The 23,891-nt window shown below is 41.7% G+C and overlaps 2 protein-coding genes across 8 annotated transcripts in view; one reads left to right on the top strand and one right to left on the bottom strand.

The window, feature by feature from the left end:
* The window catches only part of LOC121393757 (BAG family molecular chaperone regulator 2-like), a 96,634-nt gene that overhangs the window by 54,716 nt on the left and 18,027 nt on the right, over positions 1-23,891 (top strand). The gene's annotated exons all lie outside the window — the stretch shown is intronic.
* Positions 1-23,891, bottom strand: part of LOC121393758 (scavenger receptor class A member 5-like) — a 71,611-nt gene that overhangs the window by 38,651 nt on the left and 9,069 nt on the right. Inside the window, exon 1 of one of the 7 annotated variants that reach the window (XR_005961322.1) lies at positions 4,525-5,307. The exons of the other annotated variants lie outside the window; for them this stretch is intronic. The gene's annotated coding sequence lies outside the window, so the exon portion shown is untranslated. Of the gene's footprint in view, positions 1-4,524; positions 5,308-23,891 lie in introns of those variants that run through there. 7 annotated transcript variants of the gene reach the window in all.

Here is a 23,891-nt window from a genome sequence, read left to right as displayed (position 1 = left end):
AATCATTTTATTGTCTAGAACTGTAAAAAATGGATTTACATTTTAATATACGTTAAAGACTTTTTTTGGGGTGGGGGAGGGAGCTTAAAATTCCATTTTCCACCTCGTTCATGCTGGGCAGCCTCACCAGTCAAAACATCAATAAATATGCCAGTGGAAAGGTACCTCTGCCCCAAAATAGATGGAAAGGGATGCTTAAGAATGCAATGATGAAAGCAGTCATGCTCTCAAGTGTATATTTCATATAATTATTTTAGTAAATCTTTCCAATGTATGGGGCTCATTTCCTCTGCTTCCTACATATCAAGCAGCTACGCAGTCAAGGGCACAACTCCAAATACATAAGCAATAGAACTATGGGATAATTCTGGTGTCACAGATATGAAACGCTGAGCTAAGTGACCGTAACTTTTAGTTAAGAGGCCACTTCATGGACATCATGGAGCACTTGGGCCTTAGTTACATCCCCAGATCTGGTACAACATAAATCCCCTTGTCTTGGGGAAAACACAAGCTATGCTCAGAATGATGAGGAAAGTCTGATCCCTATGCAAACATAAAATACTGGAATCCAACTGGCTTGGAAACTTTACTCTTGAGCAAGTGGTTTTTGAACTTCTAGTTCTCGTTTGAGGGCAAAAATATCATGCCCTCCCCCTGCTTATTAAAAAATGTTACATTCATATTAGTTGTGCAGAGGAGTTTGGACAGCTAATAAATATTCATGGCAAATATCATGGCCTACATGCTGCCCACCTCCCAGCTATTGCTCCTGCCTTTGGAAAGGTGTGCGGCCATACACGGTCACAGATCTACACCTTATGGACTTATGCTGGTCTTACAGCAGAAGAGTCGCTTGTTTGGTTAGGTCCCAATTTGGCCTCCAATATGGTGGGCTAGATAAAACCAATGATTTACTCATAGTAGGAACTTATGAGAGACCGACATATGGCTGAATTTAGTTGGAAAGGCGATCAGTTTGCTCATATATGCAGAAGCCAATTGTCTACTGGTCTGGAGGGGCTAAACCAGCAGCTAATACTGGTCTGTGTAAGGCCTGCTTTAGAATAGGTGTTAAAAAAGCTTGTGGATAATTAATCAGTCTACATTGGTATTATGGAACATTTTTAATTCAAAAAATACTGGGACAAATACATTTAGTAGAGCTACACATTTCTACAAATGATATATTTAAGTTGAATATTTCCTTTAAACTGAGTATTTACATAAATTGCAATTGCTACACAGTATACAAATTATTAGCACATCTAAGGGCTATATTCTATATGTTTATAACAAGTATACAGTTGAAAAATATACCTAATACATCAGTACCTACAATGCACCATCATCAATGAACCCTCAAGAGCAGTAGTTCTTAACTGACTGAAAATTTATTTCCATGGCATTGCTAACAATTTCAGCAATTTTAGCCACCTTGCTTGGTAATGGAATTTTCCCATATTGGTTGGTATCTTGTGCAGTAGCTGCATGATTTGGTGGAAGTGGACAGAGACTAGGACAAGCCTGTGCAATAGATGAGTCTGCTGCCCAAGGTTCTGCTATGATGACCTTCTGCACAATCATCTCACTCAACAAGATTGCCAGACCGGGACCATTAATAACAACAGTATGATATGATAAAGCAACAAGGAGTATCAATGATTTAGGATGTACAAAAGCACATTTTAAACGAGGATAACCTACTGGTGCACTACATATAAAGGCATCTGACAAGAGCCACCTAATGGTGCAAGGAGAACTAAAGCCTAACGAAATAAATGGGTAGCAATGTTGTACATGATGTTTTGTGCTTCTGTACGAGCCCAAGGCAACCACAGCCCGTTAGCAGTAAAGATCTGTGTCTCCAAAGATGCCCCAGTAGCTCCCCATCTTCTTTTCTGCTGATTCACTGATTCACATGCTCTGTGCTGCTGTCACTTACTGAGCTTAGGGAGCCACTCACAATATACAGTACACATAGAATAGAAATGTCACAATATAAGGCTGATTAGTAATTAATACACATAATTACTACATGGCAGCATAGAAACCAGTGCAATTAGCATCAGAATTGAATAATCAGCAAACCTGTAGCATCAGCTTATATTACAGCCAGGGAAGCTCATTTTCTGCTGGATAATTAGTGACGAGCCCTAAGCTTAGCTTCTCAACAGCCAATCAGAGCCCACTGAGCATGTGAGTGTCACAGACACTTTCCAAGATGGTGACCCCCTGTGACAAGTTTGAAGTCCTGGATCATTGCTGCTATTGACAAGCATAAATTTAGTATGTGAAATATGGTATTTTATCTACATTAATTTTTAGGGTTTAGTTCTCCTTTAAGGAATTCCTTATGGCAGTACAAGATCAGTCATCCCAAGGGCTCCACTTGGGTTTTTTATTGTAGCGTCATGTGAGGACTACCTGAATAATTGTTAGGCTGCAGTTTATTAGAAATAAATTGTTCTGTCCTGAGAGGGAGGGTGAATAGGAACCGTACCCACAATGTGGATTTTGGAATTTCTAGGTGATATCATCATGAGTTCTGGCCTTATGTGCACACGCTATCAACATGTTGGGGAAGTATTTGTGGATAATATGGATGTGCCTGTCACAGTAATGAACAGCACGGGGCATTATTCTTCTGTACAACTATAATCCTATTGCACCCTAAAGTATTGGCTACAGTGTTTGGCCACTCACTTAATATACATGGGTTTCATACTATACCCCTTCCACCAAGATGAGCATTTGGAGGAGATGCATTTATTATGTTCAGCGACTAATATCTCAGTACATAGTAGCAGCTTCTCACTGAGGGTTCTCTCAGCACAACACTTGGACAAGTTTACACGTTACCTCTATCTTTATGAATCTTGGGGTACCTTGAGTAATGGATAACATGCCAACTATTACACAGTCTGCTCAGTTGTAGTGTGTGCTGCTAAAATGACTCACAAAGGTCAGCAAGCCATATTACTTACTAAATTGCATTTATTGTCTTCCATTCAGTCTTACTCTTCAATAGACTTACTTGAGGCCATACTAGAACTTTACACTTCTAAAGGACATACCTGAACCTGTATGTATCACATGGGTTACTCTATGCTCTCAATAACCCTTTATCAAGCAATCATCCAATCTTCAAGAAGTTCAATTAACATCTTATGCTCTATATTTATAGCATTAATTGGTTATTAAGCAAGGAGATAAACACTCAATAGATGCATCCTTTACCATATACCCATACAATCATACTTTACACCACTTTGCCATTGTTGAGCAGTACAAATTATTCAGTTGGGCTACTGTTGTACCTCCGTCATAATCTCATTTCACATAAAGAATTACCAATAAAATGTCATGTTTGACTTTTTTTGTGATGGGGATTAGCTAACGCCATTAATAAAGTGCATTATTGGTCCAAAAATAAGTGGAGTCAATCTCCATTTTTTTCAAAATGGCAGACACATACACTGATGGTGGGGGGGAGAAGAGAGGGTGTAATATACTAAAATAGTTTTAACTATAACTGTGGTTAAGAGCACACAGGGGCAGAGGCAATACAAGGAAACAGTTTAGTTCTACGTTAGGAGTAGATACATGGTACCCTTGGTGCTAAAACATTGATGCTACTCTCTACAGTCACATGCCACAAATACTTCCCATCTGGCTTACTGCACCAGGAATGAGTAATTAAGAATTCCCCTTTCTGCCCCTTAATGGTCCAATATTTTATTATTGCCACATATCTCATAACAAATCCCATGATACATGAAGGTAGAGCAACTCAACTATAGCCCTAACAATATGAACAACACACATTTGTACCACCTAACTATCCATCAGGTTGGGGAAAAACAAACCCAGGAAGAGCCAGCCCTACAGTTTGGGAATCTCTGCCCTAAGACACCTTATTATATAATCAAGTCTCTTTCTGGCTGCCACTACCACTGGTACCAACAACCAGATGTAGGTTTCACTCTGAAGACAAAAAAAATGACTAATGATTCCAAATGCATAAAAAGTAAAACATAAAAACCTGCTGCAAATTTGCTGAGATTAAACCACAGACTACAAGTGAATCTACAGGTTGATGCCCAGATGCCCTTCTGATTCCTCATTCATTTTACCTGTCTGCACTTTGTGAATCTGGCAGAGCAGGAGGAAAGGGAATATGTCTAACACTGTCACAAGTTATTAAGCAAATAGTTGTCTGAAAATATGCAGAAATATAATTAAACAAAACAAATACATGCCCCAGAAACATCAAAATATGATTGCTAATCACTGGAGCCAAAGCAACAAAACAGCAATCTTAGAAAGAAATAAAGTTTAAAGGGAAAGTAAAGCCCACTCAAACAATACACTTGTTTCATTAGTTTTCCGGCATAGGAATGCCGGGAGTCGTAGTTTTGTATAAGCATGCACATTTTATTTTATAGGATTCCTCATAATAAAGGTTGCCCAGCTGGGGAATAAGGATCCAGTGTAAGGCACCTGTGTATTTGGGTCACTCACCTGTAGCTGAAGGCACCTCTGCCCCCTGGGATGTTCTCCCCCAGCTCTTTGCAGCACAGGGCTGAAGACAAGGTAGAGATTTACCTGGAGTTGTGTCCCTTACACTGCAGGTTCTTTCTCCACATTCCCATCCAGTAATGAGTCATGTCCCAGGATACTTGGGACAGGACTTTATTCTTACACTGCTCCTTGCCCTCAGTACAATCTCCTCACAGTACTTTGGGGAAGTTGTTTGCAACAGTTTTGGAGCCACTTTGTTTTGGAAAAAAAGAGCTTTATTTCTTATTTGACAGTCCACACAATGCACCCAACCCTTTTGGTTACAAAAAAATGTATTGATGAATCCTCAAAACGTGCTGCCCCATCACACACACACATGTCCATAGAAAGTGGTGGGTTCTTCTTCTTCCAGATTCAATTTGGGTTTTCAGCTGTGCTGGGGAATGGATGCCCCCTTGTGTTAACAACTACAACTGCACCTGCTACACTTGTTTACTGTATTGTGTGTATGGTGTGTGGAACAGTTGTATTGCCTTCAAGGGTTTATTGCCTCACATAATGAAGCTCTGAGGAGTAGTGGATGTAGTAAGGAAGACATAACACAGCAGTAATTATTTTGTGGTTGCTTCGTCTGTAGAAGAGAGAAGAATGGAAGCTGATGCCTATAGTAGCTGTGGGAATAAAAGTATTTTGGAAGGGAGTGTGGCTGTGGGATAGCAGGTATAGTAGGGAGAGATGGTGTCTATAGTAACAGTGGATAATAGTCTCTGGGAAGGGAGTGTGACTGTGGGATAGCAGGTATAGTAGGGAGAGATGGTGCCTATAGTAACAGTGGATAATAGTCTCTGGGAAGGGAGTGTGACTGTGGGATAGCAGGTATAGTAGGGAGAGATGTGTCTATAGTAACAGTGGATAATAGTCTCTGGGAAGGGAGTGTGACTGTGGGATAGCAGGTATAGTAGGGAGAGATGGTGTCTATAGTAACAGTGGATAATAGTCTCTGGGAGGGGAGTGTGACTGTGGGATAGCAGGTATAGTAGGGAGAGATGGTGTCTATAGTAACAGTGAATAATAGTCTCTGGGAAGGGAGTGTGACTGTGGGATAGCAGGTGTAGTAGGGAGAGATGGTGCCTATAGTAACAGTGGATAATAGTCTCTGGGAAGGGAGTGTGACTGTGGGATAGCAGGTATAGTAGGGAGAGAAGGTGCCTATAGTAACAGTGGGATAATAGTCTCTGGGAAGCGAGTGTGACTGTGGGATAACAGGTATAGTAGGGAGAGATGGTACCTATAGTAACAGTGGATAATAGTCTCTGGGAAGTGAGTGTGACTGTGGGATAACAGGTATAGTAGGGAGAGATGGTACCTATTGTAACAGTGGATAATAGTCTCTGGGAAGGGAGTGTGACTGTGGGATAGCAGGTATAGTAGGGAGAGATGGTGTCTATAGTAACAGTGGGATAATAGTCTCTGGGAAGGGAGTGTGACTGTGGGATAGCAGGTGTAGTAGGGAGAGATGGTGCCTATAGTAACAGTGGATAATAGTCTCTGGGAAGGGAGTGTGACTGTGGGATAGCAGGTGTAGTAGGGAGAGATGGTGCCTATAGTAACAGTGGATAATAGTCTCTGGGAAGGGAGTGTGACTGTGGGATAGCAGGTATAGTAGGGAGAGAAGGTGCCTATAGTAACAGTGGGATAATAGTCTCTGGGAAGCGAGTGTGACTGTGGGATAACAGGTATAGTAGGGAGAGATGGTACCTATAGTAACAGTGGATAATAGTCTCTGGGAACCGAGTGTGACTGTGGGATAACAGGTATAGTAGGGAGAGATGGTACCTATTGTAACAGTGGATAATAGTCTCTGGGAAGGGAGTGTGACTGTGGGATAGCAGGTATAGTAGGGAGAGATGGTGCCTATAGTAACAGTGGGATAATAGTCTCTGGGAAGGGAGTGTGACTGTGGGATAGCAGGTGTAGTAGGGAGAGATGGTGTCTATAGTAACAGTGGGATAATAGTCTCTGGGAAGGGAGTGTGACTGTGGGATAGCAGGTATAGTAGGGAAAGATGGTGCCTATAGTAACAGTGGATAATAGTCTCTGGGAAGGGAGTGTGACTGTGGGATAGCAGGTATAGTAGGGAGAGATGGTGCCTATAGTAACAGTGGATAATAGTCTCTGATAAGGGAGTGTGACTGTGGTATAGCAGGTATAGTAGGGAGAGATGGTGTCTATAGTAACAGTGGTATAATAGTCTCTGGGAAGGGAGTGTGACTGTGGGATAGCAGGTATAGTAGGGAGAGATGGTGTCTATAGTAACAGTGGATAATAGTCTCTGGGAAGGGAGTGTGACTGTGGGATAGCAGGTATAGTAGGGAGAGATGGTGCCTATAGTAACAGTGGGATACTAGTCTCTGGGAAGGGAGTGTGACTGTGGGATAGCAGGTATAGTAGGGAGAGATGGTGTCTATAGTAACAGTGGGATAATAGTCTCTGGGAAAGGAGTGTGACTGTGGGATAGCAGGTATAGTAGGGAGAGATGGTGCCTATAGTAACAGTGGGATAATAGTCTCTCGGAAGGGAGTGTGACTGTGGGATAGCAGGTATAGTAGGGAGAGATGGTGCCTATAGTAACAGTGGGATACTAGTCTCTGGGAAGGGAGTGTGACTGTGGGATAGCAGGTATAGTAGGGAGAGATGGTGTCTATTGTAACAGTGGGATAATAGTCTCTGGGAAGGGAGTGTGACTGTTGGATAGCAGGTATAGTAGGGAGAGATGGTGTCTATAGTAACAGTGGGATAATAGTCTCTGGGAAAGGAGTGTGACTGTGGGATAGCAGGTATAGTAGGGAGAGATGGTGCCTATAGTAACAGTGGGATAATAGTCTCTCGGAAGGGAGTGTGACTGTGGGATAGCAGGTATAGTAGGGAGAGATGGTGCCTATAGTAACAGTGGGATACTAGTCTCTGGGAAGGGAGTGTGACTGTGGGATAGCAGGTATAGTAGGGAGAGATGGTGTCTATAGTAACAGTGGGATAATAGTCTCTGGGAAAGGAGTGTGACTGTGGGATAGCAGGTATAGTAGGGAGAGATGGTGCCTATAGTAACAGTGGGATAATAGTCTCTCGGAAGGGAGTGTGACTGTGGGATAGCAGGTATAGTAGGGAGAGATGGTGCCTATAGTAACAGTGGGATACTAGTCTCTGGGAAGGGAGTGTGACTGTGGGATAGCAGGTATAGTAGGGAGAGATGGTGTCTATTGTAACAGTGGGATAATAGTCTCTGGGAAGGGAGTGTGACTGTTGGATAGCAGGTATAGTAGGGAGAGATGGTGTCTATAGTAACAGTGGATAATAGTCTCTGGGAAGGGAGTGTGACTGTGACATAGCAGGTATAGTAGGGAGAGATTGTGCCTATAGTAACAGTGGATAATAGTCTCTGGGAAGGGAGTGTGACTGAGGGATAGCAGGTATAGTAGGGAGAGATGGTGCCTATAGTAACAGTGGATAATAGTCTCTGGGAAGGGAGTGTGACTGTGGGATAGCAGGTATAGTAGGGAGAGATGGTGTCTATAGTAACAGTGGATAATAGTCTCTGGGAAGGGAGTGTGACTGTGGGATAGCAGGTATAGTAGGGAGAGATGGTGCCTATAGTAACAGTGGATAATAGTCTCTGGGAAGGGAGTGTGACTGTGGGATAGCAGGTATAGTAGGGAGAGATGGTGTCTATAGTAACAGTGGATAATAGTCTCTGGGAAGGGAGTGTGACTGTGGGATAGCAGGTATAGTAGGGAGAGATGGTGTCTATAGTAACAGTGGATAATAGTCTCTGGGAAGGGAGTGTGACTGTGGGATAGCAGGTATATAGTGGGTGAATATATAATACAGTAGGAAGAGATGGTGACAGTGTGTAAAGGTGATAGGGATTCAGACAGTAAGTATCACAGGGAAGAATGATAGATATTTAGCAGTGCCAAACAAGTAAAACATAGAAAATAATTTTAGACAATAATAGTAATAATGGGCAGCACTATGTCACAAGGACAAAATACAAAGTGAATTACTGAGCCTTTGCACTGAGGTGCAACAGGACAGTAAGTAATCGGGGCTCCTCATTAATCTTTATTATAATAAACATTAGAATTGTGTGGGTGAGGGGCACATGCAGAGCTGAGAGTTACAACACAAGCGGTGTCTATGCTGTGATATGAGTAACAGTGAAATATGCGAAGAGCTGACAATATGTCTTTTTCTTCTCTGAAAAGTTGCAGCACATTGAGCTTGTCTCTCACTTTTGATAATAAAAGAGTAGTAATAATACAGTTATGATGTAACTGTGATGGAACTGATGTAACTGTGATGTAAGTGATGTAGTTGTGATGTAAGTGATGTAGTCGTGATGTAAGTGATGTAGTTGTGATGTAACTGATGTAGTTGTGATGTAACTGATGGAACTGTGATGTAACTGATGTAGTTGTGTTCTAAGTGATGTAGTTGTGATATAACTGATGTCGTTGTGATGTAACTGATGTAGTTGTGATGTAAGTGATGTAGTTGTGATGTAAGTGATTTAGTTGTGATGTAACTGATGTAACTGTGATGTAACTGATATAGTTGTGATGTAACTGATGTAGTTGTTATGTAAGTGATGTAGTTGTGATGTAAGTGATGTAGTTGTGATGTAAGTGATGTAGTTGTGATGTAAGTGATGTAGTTGTGATGTAAGTGATGTAGTTGTGATGTGATTTAGTTGTGATGTAACTGATGTAGTTGTGATGTAACTGATGGAACTGTGATGTAACGGATGTAGTTGTGATGTAACGGATGTAGTTGTGATGTAAGTGATGTAGTTGTGATGTAAGTGATGTAGTTGTGATGTAAGTGATGTAGTTGTGATGTAGTTGTAGCGTTGCAGAGTCGCCATGTTCCTGTTCCACTGGCAGCGCTGGGTATTTGTCCAGTTTGCTACAGTTAGTGCAGGACATGGATGGGATGTGAGTTGCAGCACAGGGAACACAGGGGATTTATGGGGCCAGATTAGTGCTGATTAATTAAAGGTTAGTAACAGTAACTCACTTTTAATCTATTTACACATAAATTGATTAATTTTGAAACACTTTGGAATAATTGTGCATTGCTGCTCTATCAGCACAGTCTGCATCAAATCAAGTGAGTAAGAGCCCTGTAGGATATGGTTTAATAATTTACTAATAACATGGGAGTGTATAAAGAGTTTGTTATTAATTAACAATACAATGTACACTGAGAGGCTCCAGCACATCCTGTTTCCTTTCCCTGTCCCCTTGCGCTTTCTCGGGCATCAGGTGACTTGCACAGACCAATCCCGAGTTGGATAAACTCCAACAACGTCGAGAAAACCCGCTTTGTACCTAGGAATCCAACCATTGGTCATTCGCCGGCCATGTGATTTTCATAATTGTGATTGGTCCTGTGTTAACATGTGCCTAAAGCAGCCAACGGGCTTTCCCTGCGGCGCTGTAATTAGCCTGCGCGTGATTGGTGGAGATGTCCCGCGTGATAGTTAATGGGTGGAACGATAACCGAAGCGTTCATTTTGTTTGGGACACGAGTTGGGGAGGGTGGTGTGTGCTGAGCTCCTGAGAATTGTGACTGGGGGAGGGGGGAAGACTAACTTTCTTGTAAGAGTTAGGGAGATAAAATATACCGTGTGCAGCGGTTACCTGATAGTTTAAAGGTTGAGGAACTGAAATTCTCGGTGTTGTGAGGTGATTTATCAGGGGAAATGATTTCTCACAGCGGTGCGGTGTTAAACTGGGCTCGGGCTAAATAATGGCGGAGAGTCCTAGAGATCCCGCTCTTTTGTCTCCCCAACCGAGTGTGTTTGTGGCTGCGGGGAGGCCTAGAAACTGCAGGACATTTTCTTTTCTTTAGTGAGAACCTGAAACCTACAGACAAAGCAGACTAATGATGAATTATATGATTGTGTGAGGGAAAATATAGGTGGAAAGAGCAGGGCTGAAACTACAGGAATTAGACCCTGTGGCTGCTGGGGGGCCCAGGAGATATAGAGGCCCCATGAGTCCCTAATTCATATTCAAACTGGTCAATCTCTAGACATTTTGTGGCCTGAAATTTTTTTCTGTGGGGCCCAGTAATATCTAGTTGCCACTGGTAAAGAGTTTATGGGGCACAAAGCTTCACGTTCAGCTTCTCTTCAGGAAAAGTGATGTACATATTATATACACAGTTATAGTTCAACCCTGCGGCTGCCTCATATACTGCCCATGAATGCAGAAGCTGCAGTGTAGGGCTTTTATATTACTGCATGCTGTTAACACTGGGATCATTTATTTTATTGTCCATCGAGGACTTTTTAATTCAGTTTTAAAGCCTACAATAAAAACTGGAGCAGAGGTCGTGTGGAAACAGTCCTTTTATTTTAATGGCAAAGTGTGATGTTTCAGTTGGTTAACCAGTGAATAGAAAATTAAAAGAACAGGCAGATTAGTGCGAGATGGGGCAGCAATTGTGGGAAGATTATGGCAGTTCATTAGGTTTCTGTATATAATATGGGTTATCGTAATCGCCACCCATGTGATATAAAAAGTAAGGATGAATGAACCCGACCCATTTTGCTTCATCGAAAAATTAGCAAAGTGCAAAAATTCACAAATGCATTGAAGTCTAGGCAACAATTTTTTGGACATGCGCCAATTTTCACCCATTAAAGTCTATAGGTGTCATTTTTGCTGCAAATCGCTAATCATAGGATAAAGATATGTCCCAATACCATTTACGTATTTGTAAAATGGGTCATTAAAAATAAATTGAATTGTTCCAGGAGGGGGTCAACCCACCAGAGATGGAGTTAATCACAAGCCACAGGGCTCCCAGTAATTAAACTGATTCCTTACTGCATGGTATTAAGGGGCCCCAGGATCCATGAATCCTATTGAAATCAGTTTCACAATAATCATTGCGTTTCCCCCTCTCCCATTTTCAGCTAATTTGTTTATAGCTTGCATACCAGTGTTATAAGCCAAATAAATGTAAAGTCCTGTTAATTGTATTAATTGCACATGTTTATAAAACACCAGTATGTTTGTCAGTGCTGTACAATTGATAGGTGTATACATTGAACATACATTACATATGAAATTATAACTTATATGAGGTGAAGAGGCCTCTGCACAATAGAGTTTACAGTCTAAAAATGTATGAATAGTTGCAATCTATCAGCATCCCAAGTGTGCTGGTATATGGTAAGGCATGGTGGAATTTATTGAGCTGATATTAAATATATTGTATATTGCCTCAACACTGGGGGAAAGTTGCTAAATTGGCTTTTACAATTTCATTTTAGTAAACATTTTTCAGTAACACCCTTGCAAAATTTGTGCAGGTATGCTTTTATCTGCATTTTATAGCTTGCGGCTATACACAACAGAACAAAAAAAATTGGCAGCTACTAATGGAAGATTCTGGCAGTAATGCCTTTTTATCTGGATTTTATGGATCCTAGAACCAAGTAGATTCTTGTAATATATTCATTGAACTATAAAATTGACTTGATTAATATTCTGACTTATGTGGAGCACTTCACTTTAATCATTATAAAAATATCAAAAAAATAAATATCACAACGAATGCGAAATTAAAATTTCTCGTCGATGAGTTAAATATTTTATTGGTTCTTGTTACTCCAAAAAAATGACTTCACATTTTTCTAGATTTAGAGTAGTAAAAAATGTTTCTTTAAATTATTGGTTTGAAAACTTAAAGCTTTACAAATAGATTTAATTATCATTTATCACTCTTAAAATGTGCAGAAAAAAGTATGTTCTAAAATAGTTTTTACAAGTAAATCTTAAAATGAAAAGACACCCTTTTGTTTTCGAACTTGTTGTAAATGAATTTGTGAATCTTTTTTATATATCACCAGCAAATGTTAAAACACTATTTGCAAGCAAATGGTCACAGGAGATAGGACAGTGGGAGTACTGGTTTCCTATTGCTCACAGTAGGTTTCAGTCTAAAGGGATGAGCAGTTGAGATGTGATAGTTCAGGGTACGTACAAATACAACAAGCTGCCAGAATCTGAGAAGCCGCCATCTAAGACCTGTCAAGGTCACACATAAATCAATGGGAAATGTCCCTTTCCCAATTGGAAGATGTCGTACTCTGCGTTGGGTTTAGCTTGATAATCTGATAAAACCCGAAAAAAAGAGGAAAAGAAGTTTGAAAAAGTTGTACGATTCGGATTTTCGCTCAATTTTATTGGGTTTTTACTGATTCAAGTTATTTTATTAATAAATAAGGCAAAATCGGGGATAGGTGTTTGGTTGAACTTATTTTATTTAATATGAGATACATTTGGATTTTAGTAAATAACCCCCTAAAAGTTACCGGCAGTTATTGTGGAACATCATATAATTATATAGTAGTTGCAGTACTTATTCCTGCTGTTTCAGCCATTCTGATTATTGTAAATGAGGAATATTATAAATATTTATAAAAACTACCTGAATATTCTTAATTCTTTAAACTTGACTTCAAATGGACCCAATGGCAAACATCAAAATGTTGATTTATTACTTGGTTGCACTATTGATTTTTGTCATTTTGATTTTGGACAGATTCTCCATGCCTTTTTCAAATCTCAATATACTATTGCTTTGATAACAGCTTCAGCTGGCAATGTCTCATTTAAATTCTTATCAATTAAATAGTTTTAACAATAACAAAAGGTTACATAACCGAGCTTCTCTCCACACTTTCTACATATGTATGTGTACTATTTAATTGAAAACATAGGCATGACTCAGATTATTCTACTAGTATTGATGGAATTAATTTTACACTCGTTCTTGACATTTTTTAGTTTATTCTGGCAAATGATTTCAAGTTATTTGTGTATACTATGTTTTGAATTTTTTTAATTGAAATAAATTAAATTAACAGAATGGGTCATAAGAGGGGTCCGGGTGGACAAAATTCAGGCCGTGAGCAGGTGGAGAAAAATAAGCACTGCCATAGATAAGCTGGCAAACCCACAATTTACAGGTTGTTTCTAAAAGACAATGACTTATGCATTTTGTGCTTGAGGTTTTTACATCAAGGAAATGTGGGTATTTAAAGATCACCAAATCATTGTTATAGGAAACAATAATCACAAAGCAGATCTTGAATAAACGACATTATTTACAAAACCCATGGATTAGCAAACAGGAATTCATATCTGAGGGGTGTCTAAGTTTAATGTAAATTTCAAATTACCTCTGTTTGCATTTTACAGTGATTCTCCCCATCTGCCTAAATCCTTTCAGTACCCTGCATAGTCTCAATTTGCTTGTGTACTTACATTCATATGAAAAAGTTTGGGAACCCCTCTTGATTCTTTGGAGTTTTGTTTTATCATTGGAGTAGCAACTTCCTTTTAATATACAACATGCCTTATGGAAACAGTAGTATTTCAGCCGTGACATAACGTTTATCAGATGACCAGAAAATATGCATCATAAAATTAGACAGGTGCATAAATTTGGGCACCCCAACAGAGATACTTAGCTGAGCCTCCTTTTGCAACAGCCTCTAGATGCCTCCTATAGCCTTTGAGTGTCTGCATGGGGGTATTTTGACCATTTGTCCATACAAAATCTCGCCATTTCAATTAAATTTGATGGCTGCCGAGCATGGACAGCCTGCTTCAAAGTATCCTGTAGATTTTCGATGATATTCAAGTCAGGGGACTGTGACCATTCCAGAATATTGTACTTCTCCCTCTGCATAAATGCCTTTGTAGATTTCCAAGTGTGTTTAGAGGCATTGTCTTGTTGGATTATACAACCCCTGTGTAACTTGATCTTTGTGACCGATGCTTGAACATTATCCTGAAGAATTTGATGATCTTGGGTTGAATTCATCCGACCCTCAACTTTAACAAGTCCCTGAACTAGCCACACAGCCCCACAGCATGATGGAACCTCCACCAAATTTGACGGTAGGTAGCAGGTGGTTTTCTTGGAATGCGGTGTTCTTCCGCCTTGCAAAGCACTTTTTGTTATGACCAAATGCAAAACTTGTCTCATCAGTCCAAAGCACTTTGTTCCGAAATGACTGTGGCTTGTCTAAATGAGCTTATGCATACAACAAGCAGAAAGGGCTTCTTTCTCGTCACCCTGCCATACATATGTTCTTTGTGCAAATTACACTGAATTGTAGAATAATGATACACCATCTGCAGCAAGATGTTCTTGCAGGTCTTTGGAGGAGATCTTTGGGTTGTCTGTAACCATTCTCACAATCTTCCACATATACCTCTCCTGTATTTTTCTTGACCTGCCAGACCTGGGTTTTACAGCAACTGTGCCTGTGGCCTTCCATTTCCTGATTCCATTCCTTACAGTTGTAACTGACGGTTTAAACTTCTGAGATAGCTTTTTGTAGCCTTCCCCTAAATCATGATACTGAACAATCTTTGTTTTCAAATCTTTTGAGTTGCTTTGAGGATCCCATAATGTCACTCTTCAGAGGAGAGTCAAACAGAAGCACAATGATTGGACGCACCTGCCTATGAAGTTCAAGGTTTAACCAGCTAATCCAACCAATTTGGTGTTGCCAGTAATCAGTATTGAGCAGTTACATGCATTCAAATTAGAGGGTACCCCAGTTTTTTACATTTGATTTAATTTCATACAACTCAATACTGCTTCATTAAAAATCTTTGTTCAGAACACACCCCAGTATTTAGATGTTCCTGTATTGATTAGTTCTAATGGCAGAAATGTTTTCACAACCAAATTGCGTTTTTTGGTAAAAGTATGTTGTCCAAATTGCATTGAATGTGGTTCCTCTTAGGCAAAGTTATTTTCCAGTAAGGCTTTCATATGCAGGTTCTGCTTGATGCTCTTGTATACCTGTAACTCAGGTATTAACTGTACTTGGCCATATATTGGTAAAACTGATGTATGAGCACACCAATTTTACATACATAAGAATTTTTTTTTTTTTTTATGCTTTGATGCTCTTAATGTGATAGAGAGCAGAATGCAAAATGCATGGAGTCAAGTAACCCTACATTATTGGGAAACCTGCCATCAGGATTTTTTTTCTTATGAATTTCTTTTAATCATAATGCATTTAAATAATTTAAATTCCACTTTTACTGCCTCAAATTTTCTCAAACAAACACAACAAACCCTCAGAACCATGCTTGATATGGAATACATGGGTTGGCCATCCAGAATATTTCCCTGCGTTTCAATAAAAGGAGTCTGTTGCCTCCCCTTCTTGGTACCATGACTGTATTCAAAATCGGAAACTTTAACTTGACTAATGGTTTGTTTTGCCTGATTGAAATGTACTGGAACTGGTAACATGGTGAATTCCTTATGAATTGTTGATTTATGTTTAGCAATGTGGTATTTTATTTGTTGTGTGGTTTCCCCTACTTATATTAGACCGCACAGATAGTTCAAAAGATATATAACATCAACTGACAGTTAAAAAAGTGGTGGATGGCATATTGTTTACCAGTATGAGGATGGTGGAAAAAAAAATGTAAACATAAAAAAGTACCATAATTGGAATTATGTTGAAACTGTTGTATGTTGGGCTTGCCCGCCAATATCGGCTTTAACCAAGCAGTTGTGTAAATTATTATCCCTTTTGTATGCCATCATGGGTGGTGTCTGGAGTGATGAATATTAAGATATACGTGACTGGGGGGGCGTGGCCTGGACGCTGATTAAGATGGCGGCGTAAACCACTAGCTCCTCCGATAAGGCCCGCTAAAAGCCTACATGAGCACCCTAATCCCAGCATCAAACACTCCCTGAGATCCCCGCAAGCTCTATACAGTACTCTGCTACCTGCTATTGGGGTTCATCGGCAGTCTGCGCAAACCTGAGAGGCGAGAGCTGGAGCCGCACCGTCTCGCTCAACTGCGCGGAAGGGGTTAACGGCGGAGGGCGGTGAGATCCCCAGTACACGCCGAGGTTCTACGGACTTTTACCCGGAGGTTAGTGGAGTCGCGGGCTTGTATGCGACCACGGCCCTGTCCCGACTCTGACCTTGCGGCCGTCCGCCGCGCACGTTTTGAGGCCTTGGATTTACTGCTCCTGCACGAGCCTTCAGGCCACAGCCCTATTGCGCACCTACTTGCTGCGTGTCAGCCCCCTTCAAGTCTCCCGATCCGCGGGCTTGCCTAACGCTGTGGCTCCCTCGATCCTGCACCACTGTTAAGGGGCAGCGTGGTGCTACAAATCACATAGCGGGCCTCACGATCTGTGGCGCGCCCATTTAGGGCATAACTATTCACCCTCCGCCATTGGGGACACTCTGTACGGTGATGCTTCCCCAAATTGACTTGCCTACCAGATAACAGACCCTACCGAGGACCGGGCGACTCCGGAGGTCGGTTGAGAGGGACTACGTTCCCCACACGTGCTAGCCAAATCGCCCTCAGGGCGCACGCTAACCATTGCACTGCTCTCTGCTGACTGGTACCGGGTCTTTGACCGCTACTGAACATCCTGGTCGTGCGGCTGACCAGCTCAGAGACTGCCAGCAATTTTGAGGACCCTCAAGGGTTCTACAGTCCTACCTCCTTGAGTAAGCTGCTCTTCACCTGTGAGACTCACTCCCCATCACTGAACTTTCTTGCTACCTCCTCAAGGGTTCTACAGTCCTACCTCCTTGAGTAAGCTGCTCTTCACCTGTGAGACTTACTCCCCATCACTGAACTTTCTTGCTACCTCTCAGATTTAACCAACATGACAGGCGGTAGGCAGAAGTCCACAAATACTCCTGCTGAGGGGACTTCGGACTTTTTCAAAAGCAGATCTGCCACTGCGAAAGCTGCAAAAAATACGACTCCCACCATGGAACAGGAATCTGAAGCCCTATGCACCAAGAAGGATATAAATGAACTCAAATCTCTCCTACTTTGCTTTAAGGACGAAATACAAAATGACATAAGGAACTCCCTGGCTGAGGTCAAAACGGAAATTACTGCAGTGGATCATAGGGTCCTACAGTTAGAGCAAACTCAGGACTCCATCCAGGAGTCCACTGCTAACATGGAAGTTTTGATCCAGGATCTCCAAACTCAAGTACGAGACCTTCAGGACGCACATGAAGATCTGGAGAATCGCACCAGACGCAATAATTTACGTCTTAGAGATATTCCTGAATCTGTGAATATCGACACCTTTCTACCCAAATTCTTCAAGGCGCTAGCTCCTGGTATAGAGGACAAATTTTTATTACTGGACAGAGCGCACAGGGCACTTCGAGCTAGGCCTAAACCTAATATGCCTCCCAGGGATGTGATTGTCCGTTTTCATTTTTTCCAGACTAAGGAGACAGTCCTGAGAGCGTCTCGAACAGCTCAGGTAGAGCTTGATGGGATATATCCCAAACTATATGCTGATCTGGCCTCTTCGACTTTGCAGAAAAGGAAAGACCTCAAACCCTTGACAGATGTCCTTCGCCAGAGAAACATCCCCTATAGGTGGGGCTTTCCTTTCAAGCTCTCTTATCAACAGAATGGCTTGACATATACTGTCAGACATCCCAACGACATTGAGGATGCACTTCACTACCTCCAGGAACCACCGGAGGCTCCCTTGGAAGCTGCGACTTCTGATCCGATGGAAGAGGCCCACATGGCTTGATCTGGTGTTGCGGCTCATATAGGGACATTACCACCACTCACATAGCACTATTGCAGCCCGGTTTCTGTCTGAGCTCTGACACTTCAGACTTGATCTATACCCTACATTGTGTGCTGTTACCTGAGGTTCTGTGCCTCGTTCCAGAGGAACTTTTTGGACTGGAGGTATTCTACTGTACACGAGAAGGACAATCGATTCTTAGCCCTGCTCAGTTGCTTGACACTACATGATCAGAAGGGTGGACCTCATTCTCTTTATTGTTTAAGCTGAGTTATAGTTGAATTACAGTTGGTCAATACTTTAACCTACCTTAACGGGGCTTTGAGTCCATGGCTCTAGAAATATGTGTGACTTAAAATTTTGTATTAGGAAATTTCAAATATCTATAGTTGGCGGGCCGGACGGACAAGCTTTCTCTTATAGGCTCTGATCCGTGACCCCCCACATTTGAAGGTTTTCCCAGTGGGGTGCGATAATATTGCCCCCCCTCTTGGAATTCCTAAATAGTCTCCAATTTATCGAGACTACATTATTTGTGTTTCTTTTTTTTAATTTTTCTTGGTTTTTTTTCCTTTTTTTTTTTTTTTTTTTCTGTGGACTCGCATACCGTGACGGACTTCACGATATCTTATCTGGTTATTAGACTTCTCTGCTTGTCCCACTGTCTATCTTTGTCCTCGCTATCTCTCTCGTTAATCTTTCCGATACTTTACTCTCTTCTCAAACAGGTCTTCTTGATTTCTACCCAGCCTGACATAGTGGCAACGATGGTGGGCCCACGGACCGCTCCAGGCACTCATCCCTTCGATTTAAAGGTAGGCTCCCACAATGTCAATGGACTGAATGTTCCGCAGAAACGTACAATGGCCTTTTCAGATTATGCCAAACAGAAAATTGATATCTTGCTGCTACAGGAGACGCATTTTAGCAAATCCTCTACACCCAAATATATTTCAAAACACTACCCACAGGTATACCTAGCCAACTCTTCGACTAAGACCAAAGGGGTAGCTATCCTAATGGCCAAAAACGTGAAATTCCTACTCAAACAGCAATTTCTGGACCCGGATGGTCGTTATGTAATATTGACAGGCCTCCTACAAAACCATCTTACCACGTTAGCATCAGTCTATGCCCCTAATTCCTCCAAACCAGCTTTCTTTAAAAAGTTTTTCAACAAATTAGCACAGCTTTCGGAGGGTAGATTGATTGTAGGGGGTGATTTTAATACAACATTGAATAACAATCTGGATAGGTCTCGGGGTGTGCAGGCGGGTAAAACCCCCAATGCTCAAATTCAGGACTCCACATACCTAACACGGTGTCTCACTGCAGAACACTTAGTGGATGTCTGGAGAGAGAAACATCCAATTGATAGGGATTATTCATATTACTCCTCCGTCCATGCCTCCTACTCCAGAATTGACTTCATCTTCACTAAAGCCACACTTGTGGACTACGTATGTAATGCTACGATTCATGATATTACCTGGTCTGATCACGGCATGGTGGAAACTGTTTTCGCCAATTGGGATGCGGTGAGGGGGCATGGATGTTGGAGACTGAATGAGTCCCTGCTTTTGGACAAAGTGATTTGTGCTGAGGTCTCCACTTCCCTGAAAGATTATTTCATCGCGAATACCCTAGAAGATACCTCAGTTGCGGTCAGGTGGGATGCCCATAAAGCTGTGATCCGGGGCATACTCATTAAACACGCTGCAATATGGAAAAAAAGTAGGGAGGCGAAAACCCAGCAACTCTCACAGAGGCTGCACGATTTAGCCATCGCCCATAAACAGAATCCGTCCCCCGCCTCTTACAAGGACATTCAGGACACAAGAACTCAGCTGATTCAAGTCCTCTCCGATAAGGCGGCCTACGCTATGAGAAAGACTAAACACTTGTACTACGAATTTGCGAACAAACCACACACGTTACTAGCCCGCAAACTGAAAGCTCTACACACCTCTCAGACCATACATGCAATACGTACCCCTACAGGGACGATAACTAGGGATACTAAGCAAATACTCCACACATTCCGGGCTTTTTATGCGGACCTGTATACTGCAGATAAAGCTCCTAAGGCGTCCCAGGCACTAGAGTCGGATATCTTGAAACAATGGATCCCCCCCACCATCACAAAAGAGGATAGGGAGCTGCTCGCGGAGCCAATAACCAGGGAGGAGATAGAGAGGGTGATCAAAGACTCCAAATCTGGCAAGGCGCCTGGCCCAGACGGCTATACGGCTAAATATTATAAGTCCTTTGTAAATCAGTTGACCCCATTCTTGAGAGAGCTTTTTCAATCCTTTCTTGAGGGCTCTCCCCCGACGCAACACATGCAGACAGCCACCATAGTTATGATACTAAAACCTGGCAAAGACCCAGTCAATTGCGATAGCTACAGACCTATATCGCTTATCAATACCGACATTAAATTGTTTGCGAAAATACTGGCTAACAGACTATCTGTAATTCTTCCCCACCTTATACACCACGATCAAGTGGGTTTCGTACCTGGTCGCCAAGCGGCGGATAACATCCGTAAAACCATAGACCTGATTTGTCGTGCACCTAACCAAAACACCTCCTCCCTGCTTTTGTCGTTGGATGCCCAAAAGGCGTTTGACAGATTGGACTGGAGATATATGTTTACGGTGCTCGACAAATTGCAGATTCCGACACCATTCCTTACAGGGATTAAACAGCTTTACACCACGCCTTCGGCTCAGGTTCTTAGCATGGGACTTCTTTCCGACCGTTTTGCCATCAAAGGAGGGACTCGCCAGGGCTGCCCCATATCCCCCCTGATATTTGCTCTATCCCTGGAACCGTTAGCTCACGCCATTAGACATAACACCAATATTAAGGGTATACGAACCGGAGAAATGGAACATAAAATCAGCCTTTTTGCCGATGATATCATCCTTACGTTGACAGCCCCCCAAACCACGCTTCCTAACTTATTACAGACTCTAACTCAGTTCCAACTCATTTCGGGTTACAAAATAAACCCTACCAAATCACACGCATTGCCACTTCGTATGTCCAAGCCAGAACTTAAATTATTACAACTTAACTTTGACTATAGATGGGAGACAGACTCATTGGAGTATCTCGGAGTATTCCTTACTCCTTCCTATGACACCCTGTACAAAGCTAATTACCCCAAGCTAATCGATAATCTCAAGAGAGATCTGGACAAATGGCGCTCATATCACCTCTCCTGGTTTGGTAGGATAGCGGCCATTAAAATGACGCTATTACCTAGGATACTATACCTCTTTAGAACATTGCCAATACACTTCCCCGAATCAGTAGCTTTCTCACTTCAAAAAGCTGTATCGAACTTCATTTGGGAGGGCAAGAAGCCCAGAATTAAGGCCGCTATCATGACAAAACCGAAATCATTGGGAGGCTTGGGAGTACCCCATCTCTACAGATATTACCTTGCAAGTCGGTTGGAAGCGATGGTTCATATTCATGCACCAACTGAGGAACCCTGGCAATCCATCGAAAATCACTATTCGGCCCCGTTACAACTCGCCCATTTATTTTGGATCCCTAAGTCAGCTAGGGTCTCCCTCCCACACCTCCTCCCCCCGTCACAGCAAGCATTAGATCTTTGGGACTCTGTAGCATTCAAGATGAGATTAAGCAACACTACCACACAATACAGAACTATTTTTCACAATAAGGACTTCCCCCCAGGTGGCTCTCCCATAGAGTTTCGAATATGGATATCTGCGAATTTGACAACCCTATTAGACTTCGTCACTGGTGGGACTGTTAAATCTTTTCAACAACTTAGGGAAGAATATAGTATTCCCCATGCGCAATTCTATCGCTATTTGCAGATTCGGCACTACGTGATCACTGCTTGTAAGTCCCAAACGTCTTCCACCCTTACATATTTTGAGAAGCTGTGTCGCAGCCACACATACCCAACACACCTTATCTCACTTCTGTATGTGAGCCTCGCGACTGACAACACAGTCACGCGTCAGCCTTATATGCAGAAGTGGGAACAGGATTTAGACCTTGCGATTTCTGAAAAGTCCTGGTCGGAAATCTGGGACACAGCCAAACGCACTTCAATATGTGCAGCCTCTAGTGAGAGAGCTTATAAAATAATATTTCGCTGGTACTATACCCCAACGCGTATTGCTACACTAAGCGGTAACCCGGATCACTCGCAATGCTTTAGGGGCTGTGGGGAGAGGGGCTCCTTCCTGCACACCTGGTGGACCTGTACAGTAGCTCAGGTGTTTTGGAAGATGGTGGCAACCTTGCTTTCCGATGTTCTACATTGCGTTATACAGCCCTCCCCACACACTTTTCTCTTGGGAATGAAGATTAGGGCCATACGCTTGAAACAAACACGTACATTAGCTACTCATATCCTGACAGCAGCAAGATCATTATTGGCGGCAAATTGGAAGAAACCTACACTTCCGAGCCTACAAATTCTGATATCAAAGGTGAATTGGATTAGGGTGATGGAATCCATACGGAACAGACTTCAGGATAGAGGTTATGAGGGGGAACTGGAGTGGTATCCGTGGGCTCAACACCTGGAGACTTTGCAACTTCGAGGTATTGTGCACTGATCTGACTATCCTACCTTTCCATATCTAGTCAGACCTGTCTATCTTTCTACTTTCCTTTTTCTTTTTCTCTGTTTACCTTTCTACTAAATTCCTTTCATTTCCATGAGGATTCATTTTCTCGTTATTGCAATGCTTATCTTCATGCTATGGTACATATGTGCTGATTGAGCTAATTGAACAGTTATATTCTGTTATGAAACAGCTGATACTATCACTTGCTTACTCTTTTGCATCAATGCTGTACCGGTTTTCTTTATTTGGAAATGTAGGTCAATAAAAATTTTAAATTAAAAAAAAAAAAAAAAAGATATACGTGACTGAAGTATGTTCCAGTGTTTGGCAGTGTTGAATTTAATCACCAATAAAAATCTCTTCCTTAGTTGTATATGCCTTCTCACCAGCGAGATGTTCTTTATTTATATCACCTGTTTTTTCAAGGCTATGTTAAATGATTTCAAGTTAGCCCCTCTATCTGAAAGTGTTTGTCATTTCAGATAATCACATACATCATTCACTCTCCTCACTTACTATACGTCTTATCCTACTTTAAAGGGTAATGAGTTTTTGAGAAAAGACAGGTGTAAAAGCTGGTATAGTGTAACAGACTTCTTTTCTGTACCCTTATGAAATGTCAATGTTTATGTTTGTACCACCTGTTAAGTTGAACATCAAGAAAATGAATGAAATCCACTTGAGGTTTCTTCTGTACCATTCCATATAACTAACAAATCATCAATATAACAGAATGCAATGTTTATGAAAAAGTTAGTTTTCATAAATAAGTGGGATACACATACTCATCCTTTAGGTGTGCCATATAGAGATTAGTGGGTCTACAAAACTGCTGTACCCCGTAACTAGATAAAAGAAGTCACCGAACAGAAAGTAATTTTGGTGTATGCAATGGAGGTGTACAAGGTGGTGACGTCAAAACTTAACAAGAGGACATTATTATCCGGTGTATTCAATAGATGTGTTTGCCACCCAGGTCTGATCTAACCAACATGGAACCTATTGTTTTATTCTTTTTATACGGCATAAGTGGTTGATTTTGAAATGCATCTACGGTGGGTATACCCTCCTTTAATAGACCCCAAT

The sequence above is a fragment of the Xenopus laevis genome, chromosome 5L (assembly GCF_017654675.1).
Source record: "Xenopus laevis strain J_2021 chromosome 5L, Xenopus_laevis_v10.1, whole genome shotgun sequence".
Taxonomy (NCBI): domain Eukaryota; kingdom Metazoa; phylum Chordata; class Amphibia; order Anura; family Pipidae; genus Xenopus; species Xenopus laevis.
Note: the sequence above shows the minus strand (reverse complement) of the source record. Positions and strands in the feature narration are given on the sequence as shown.